At 41.8% G+C, this 6854-nt stretch overlaps 1 protein-coding gene across 3 annotated transcripts in view; it reads left to right on the top strand.

The window, feature by feature from the left end:
• Positions 1 to 6854, top strand: part of GALNT7 (polypeptide N-acetylgalactosaminyltransferase 7) — a 102972-nt gene that overhangs the window by 5000 nt on the left and 91118 nt on the right. The window lies entirely within an intron of this gene.

Genomic DNA, 6854 nt, shown 5'->3' with positions numbered 1-6854 from the left:
GGCGGCATCGGGCGCCGCTTGCCCGGCCGGGGGGAGGGACGAGCACAGTTCGGGCGGCGGAGCAGAGCCGCCCTCTGCCGGCTGGGGACGGGGTGCACTTGACCTCCCGCCAGGCCCGGCACGCCCGGGGGGTTGGTCCCGCTGCCTGGGGGAGCCCGGAGGGCCGCCCCACTCCGCCTGGGCCTTGCCCCCTCCTGTCAGACCCGGGTCGGGCAAGCTGCCCTCCCCCCAACCCCCCTCAGTGCTGGGGGGAAGGCAGTTGCTCTGGGCTGTAGTAGGTCCGCAGGGGACGGGGATGCTGCGGGGAGAGGAGCTGTGTAGCAGCTCGAGGACCCGTGGTGTGATCAGGGAGACCTTGACTAGGGACACCCGACCCTGCTTGGGGACCCTGGGACATGCTGCCTCTGTAGATGTGGCTGGGAAGATGCATGGCACCAGCAGTTGGTGACAAACGCTGGGACCTGGGTGGGGGGTGTCACAGAAACAGATGGGCTTAGCGACTCCCGTCCTTGGGCAGAATCCCCCCAGGTGAAAGTCAGCCAGGTCTGCTCCCGGTTTGGTAGGACCAGGAACACTTTTCCCACTCCAACCAGATGTTCGGAGAGCCGGGCGTCCAAAGAGGCTTAGAGGAATCTTGACTGATCTTCCTTTGCCCAAGAAAGGAAGAAATTTCATAGTTCTGATTGAAAGAAAAAAGAGCAGCTCTTCCGGCTTTTTAAAAATAGAACCAGAAGGGACCTGTAAGATCATCAAGTCCATCCCCATGTTCTTGGGTTGTGTAGTTGGATATTTTAAGTGATCAGCAAAGAAAAGTTTATATTAATTCTTGAAAAACTGGTAATTACTTTGGACTCCTTTAAGCAATGTTGTTCTCTCTCTCTCTGTTGCTCTCTTTTTTTTCCCCCCAAATCATTAGCGTTTATTGTACCTTGGTGGAACTGCTGGGATGGCTCCTCTGGAGCTTGTGCAGTTTGTTAGCTTGCAAAGTTTTTGAGACTGATGTGATTAAAAAATGAGATCAGAATTTGTTTTGTGCACGTGCAGAAAATCCACATTTAAAATCCGTTAGGAATTTTAGTTGCATTTTTAGAGGATACGTTTATGCCCCTGTCATTTCAATTTAAAATCCTTAAAATTATTTGCTCTTTTATTTTTAGGGCTTCTTAAATGTCTTATTTGTCAGATCCAGGAACTGAAAGAGAAAAATGGCAAATTATGGCCAATAGTATTGTTATTCAATGGGTAATTCCTAAGTGGCTCCTTTGTGGGTGCAAGTGAGGTGCACTGATAACATGAATCTTGTACTGCCATTGCATTCATGTGGTGTAACAATTAAAATATAAGGGCAGCGGTGCTATCAAATGAACAGTTTCCACAAGCCTTGAATTATTGCAGATAAATAAGGAAATGTTGCTTGTGACTTAAAGCCTGTAGTCCAAGCATCTACCTTGAATGAGGGACTGGCAACCAACCTGTGAAAATAAAAGTTCATAATGTTAATGCTGGCAGACCTGTAAGTTTAGCGCCACGGGCATAACAAATTGAGTGGTATCTGAAGGCTGTATGTTAACTGATGTATTGCTCTGGGCATAAGAGATTGCAGTCTCTCCTATTCTAGTGAGTACTGTGGCAGGTTGCATATAAGGAGTCTGATTTGAAAACTGCTCCCATCTGAGGTATGTTTTGTAAGCAAGCCAGGACAAGTTTGAAATATTTGAATCCAAGAAAGAGGCATTCTGTTATGGTTACCTGCATCTTATATGAAGGATGACATATTCCAAGAGTTGTCATTTCAGTGATAGACTTTCAATCATAAGGTTGGAATATTGTTTGATTTTTAATGAAGATGTAGATTGTTTTTCTGAGTAAACACGCTATCAAAGTAGCTTAGATCTTAACACATCAATCAGGTTAGTTATTTTTATATATTGCAATACATGTGCTTATAGGATCATGGCAAGGACATATAATATATAATCAATACAAGTAGATGTTTGTGGCACTTCCTGTTCAATGTTTGTATGCCTGAGGAAACCAGGGGGGGGCGGTCAGGAATGATTTGTAGGTGGAGTAAGAAGCCCTTAAATTATGAACCCAAACCCCCTTGTAGCTCTACAGAAAGTGAAGGTTTACACATCTGCAATGCCACAAAAATTGTGGATCCACTACAGAAAAGTTTTGTTTTCAAAGAGTCGCATGTTATGTGTGTCCAGTTGCATGTAGTGGGTGGGGGGGAGGGTCACATGGGGTCTACTTGCAGCAGCATGCATGTCCATGTGGCACTTTATTTTTGTAGCACTACAAAGTGCTGAGGCAGTATAGCACAGCAAATGAACATGTGTCCACAGCTTTAGCGAGCAGTAGAGGAAACCTGGTATTTGGAGGAGCTGGAGACAGAGAAGGAGCTGTTATGCAAAACCTAGAGTAGCTTTAATATGTGCTTTTGGTGGATAAAAAATATGTAAATCATAATGGCTTATAGTAATATGCAGTTACAGATTTAGAAAGTGAATAATCTTCAATACAGTATCTAGTCTTTTAAGAATGTATCTTGATGAAACTGTCACTTATGCTAGAGATCTGTGCCTGGAGGCACGCACATCTTGGAAGAGGTGGAGGGAGGGGTTGTTTAAGTATTTGTTTTATGTTGGAAATGGGTAATTTCTAGAAATCTTTCTGTACATTATGTATGTCATTTAAATATAGTAAACTAGTTGTCTTTGGAAGGGCTGATGAAGTTGAGCGTAACCATGTTAGTTAATGCATTTTGAAACTAAAAATCAGAAGGCAAATTTATACTCTTAATCTTTAACGTACAAGCAGTAAAAGGTGTTGCATTTAACTTGGAAATTGAAAGAGATCAAGGGAATTGTTACAGGAATCCAAACAGATTCACGTTGGTGGGAGACCTATGTACAGGTACTCCTCACTTAACATCGTCCCAGTTAATGTTGTTTCGTTATTATATCCCTGATCTATTAGAGGACATACTCGTTTAAAGTTGCACTATGTTTGGTTGTAATGTTGTTTGGCTGCCGGCTGCTAGTAGGTAACTACTGTGACGTAATTGGATTCACTTAATATTGTTTCGCTTAAAGTCACATTTTTCAAGAACGTAACTACGACATTAAGCAAGGAGTAGCTGTAATTGGATAAAATCATGTTTGAGACTAACCCAGGTTAGAGGCCCTAGGTTCAGTTTTGGGACCCTTGGCACTATAGGAACATACTGGTTTTGGAGAAGGTTTAAAAAGAAAAATAAACTAACCAAGAAGGGATGGAGTGTCGTCATTGTCACTGGCAAGAGGATTTGAAGTGCAGTTCTGTTCTAAAAATTATTCTATCAAACAATTTAATTCTACAAGTAACAAGATATTACCTGTTTTTCCCAAACTCCCAGGCTGATAATTTAGTGTGAGATTTCAATCTTAAATTGTTTCTTTCTTCACGTCACTGCCTGCAATGAGTGGTCTGTTTCCTAATTAATTATTTAGTTGCACCTGTGCAGTGTCACATCCTTCTATGGGTGTGTGTGTGGGTTTTTTTTTTTTAGCTTTTTCCTTATTTATGCCTCTCGTATGTTTAAAAAAGTAGCGTGATAACCTTCTAATTTAGTCAAACTTTTTTCCCCCTTTCCTTCTATTTTAGTGCCCGTGCGCTTCTGTTGTTGCTCAGTTGATCAAAATTCATGAAAAAGTTATCACCATTTTAAATGTTTTGTTTCAAGGGATAAAATAATATTAATTTTATAGTGATTCAAAGGAAAGAGGTAATTCAGCAAGTATTGTGTGTTTGAAAGAAGAGGACAATGGCATGTATGGAAGTACTTTTAGAAATAGAAATACTTAGCTCCCCAAAATCTTGAGTTTTATTAAAACAGGGTAAACAGCAGTCTAACCAAATTAGCAGTCAGCATACTTTGCACTGGCAACTCTGATTGTACTTCTGCAGAGTTGTTTTCAGGTTAAGCACAGGTGCACGTTAGAATTCAATTGCAGCTATATATCTTACGGATTAGTAACAGCTTTTTGCAAGTAGGAGAGAAACTGATGCTCATGTACTACAAAGCACGTATCTCAGTCTTTTTTCCAGTGACTGCTGTGGGCATTACTGAGCTAAACTTACCTGAATAATGTTTCTAAATATCGTAGCAAGAAATGTTATAGTTGTTACTGCTCTTCTGAAATGGCTTTTATCCGCCTTAGTTCAAATTTCCTGATAAAATTATTTATTCTGGTCACTAGCTACTTGTCTAAAACATTGCTTTTAAACCAAGGGCAGGATAATTCTACTTTTTATAAAAAAAGTCTTGCATTATTGTTTCAATAGAAGAAAAATCTAGATTACACTATGCTGTTTTAGAGAGAATTTCAGCTATCTAAAAATAGATCTTAATTTTTTTTTAAAGCCAGGATTAAATAATGTACTTTCCCAGTCTGTATTGTAAACACATATACACAGGAGGGAGTAGAATTCTAATAAACCATCTCAGAGCAGAAGTAGCAAATGTTGAGAGCTCATTCTACTGCATAAATCTTGTATCCTAGATCAGCCAGGAATGTTATAAAGTAATGGTGCTCAACCTCCAGTGTGCAAAGCCATGTCATCCAATCCATAGGGCTCCCTGTGGATCTGGAAATTTGGTGCTGGGGGAATAGTGGTAGTGTTAATTGTAGTGGCTATTAGTTCTGCCACTACTCCCCCACTGCCAAATTTTCAGACTGGTGGGAAGCCCTGTGGGCTGGATGGCATGGCCCTGCACATTTGATTGTGTTAGGGAATAGAGTTGCTCTGTAGCCATAACTGGGATGCAGAGTCAGGTTGGCGTACAAGGTAGAGCCAGCACACCAGAATTTATCCATAGACCGACCCTGTGTGGCGACCCCACTCTGGATTCAGCCTGTGGATTGGTCACAAACCACTTATCGAGCCCTTGAGGCAAGAAGGTTGACTACAACTGGTACAGAGAATAGTACTGAAAATCTTACTGTGCTATTATCAGTAATTGTTGGTATGCTCTTACCTGGAAATTTGTATTTACTACTACTTGCCCTGCCTCAAAAGATTTCTGAAACAGGAAAGATTTTGGAGACTAAAGATGAGAATGATTAGAGGGATGGAAAGTTTACATATGAAGAGAGTGACAAAACTGGGACCATTACCTTTTATGTGCCCTTTAATTCAAGTTATGTGAAAAAATCAGGTGCTCTACTTCTTTTCTGACAGTAGAGGACCAAGCAGGTATTCATTCTAACTGAACGCAAGTTTAGAACTGAAAAAGAGGTAATTTTGCAGACAATTACACAGTAGATCTCCACAGGCTATCATATAATTTAATAGGATTCAAAAAGGACTGGCTATCTATTATTTATATTTTGGTAGTACTGAAAGACCTCAAATAGAAATGGGATAAAAGACAGTTGTCCTGAAAAGTCTAAAAGCCTACAGCCTTGGGCAACCAAACAGAAATAATTTGAAATAACTGTCCAAACAAAATATGTTGAGTCAAATTAACAGCAGTCCTAGGCCTTTTAAATTGCTTCTCTCACCTTGTTATGGCTAAGACTATCTAGTATTATGATCGTAAATATTAAAAAGACAGGAAAGTTTAGGTAAGGATACACTTGTGCTATAAACCTTTAAATTAATAGAAGATTGTGAAGAAAAATTCTTCCTAAGCAAGTTAGTCCTAAATTGCCAACTTCAGGGCTTCTTGTATGTTTCTCTGAAAAAAGGTTGTCTTGGTTGCTGTCAGACCCAGGCTGCTCTGCTAGTTGGCCACTGTTTTCAGTTAGGGTGATGATAGTTCACGTTTGTTAATAGAAGAATGTATTTGTTAGACATCTGTTATAAGATAAAAATGTGCTGATGTGGAACAGAATGCTGGGCATGGTATACCCAGTTCTCACTGATCCATAAATTATAAGATTTGGTCCAGATTAGGGGAAAGGGATTTTATCTTTTTTTTTTTTTTTTTTCCAGTCAGGTCATTCTGATTCAGAGTAAAGTCCTTAGTTCCATTCTTGTATGATAACCTAGTATAACCTATAACCTAAATCAGGGCTGTGTCACTTCCACCAGTTCCCTTCCCATTCCATTGAGATTTTGGGCCAAGATACTGTAGTTATTTTAATTTAATCTTTTTAAACAAGTGCCATATTTAACCTCTACTAGGGCACCCATTGGAAGCTAGTAAAAAGAACCTCTGAACATGCAACATATAAAAGTATTATCTTGATAGCAGTGGTTCTCAACCCTTTTTGACTTGAGGCTCCCCTTCATAACCTCTAAAACTAATTTATATATCACAGTGCTTACCTACTTGCAGAGGGGGTGAGTAGTGGGGGTGGGGGATCATCCAGGCAGAGCCTGCACTTACCTGCTGATCTCGCCACTGGCAGCACCCTTCAAGGGATCTCCTTCTGCCTGGGAGGGATGTTTCAGACTGTTTGGCACCCTGGCTGAGAATCACTGGTTACATCCTAGCCACCAGGCTTAGGCTTGACAGAGGTGTGTGGGTACATACCATGCAACTGCAAAATTTAGAGTTAAAGCTGCAAATGTCATAGTAGTTGTGCCCGCCTCCGCTCGATCAGGCGCTCTCGGGCTGCTCTAGCCCGAGTGGCCATTCTCACTGGCCACGGGCTCACGAAAGGGCCTCGGGTGGTGACGGGAGGCTCCCTAACCTCGCCTGCCACGACTTTGAAGGTAACTTCAGTGGTGGGGGTCTCCGTTGATGCCACCTCCTGGGACGTTGCGCCTTCGGCGGGCACTCACGGGGCTCCGACCTCCCCTACACCCCGGCCAATCGCCACCTGCTGCTGCTGGGCTTCTAGTGGGCTTCCTCCCGCGGC

Source organism: Alligator sinensis, unplaced genomic scaffold (genome assembly GCF_000455745.1).
Source record: "Alligator sinensis unplaced genomic scaffold, ASM45574v1 scaffold211_1, whole genome shotgun sequence".
NCBI lineage: Eukaryota > Metazoa > Chordata > Crocodylia > Alligatoridae > Alligator > Alligator sinensis.
The sequence above is the reverse complement of the archived record's forward strand: the minus strand, read 5'-3'. Positions and strand labels throughout refer to the sequence as shown.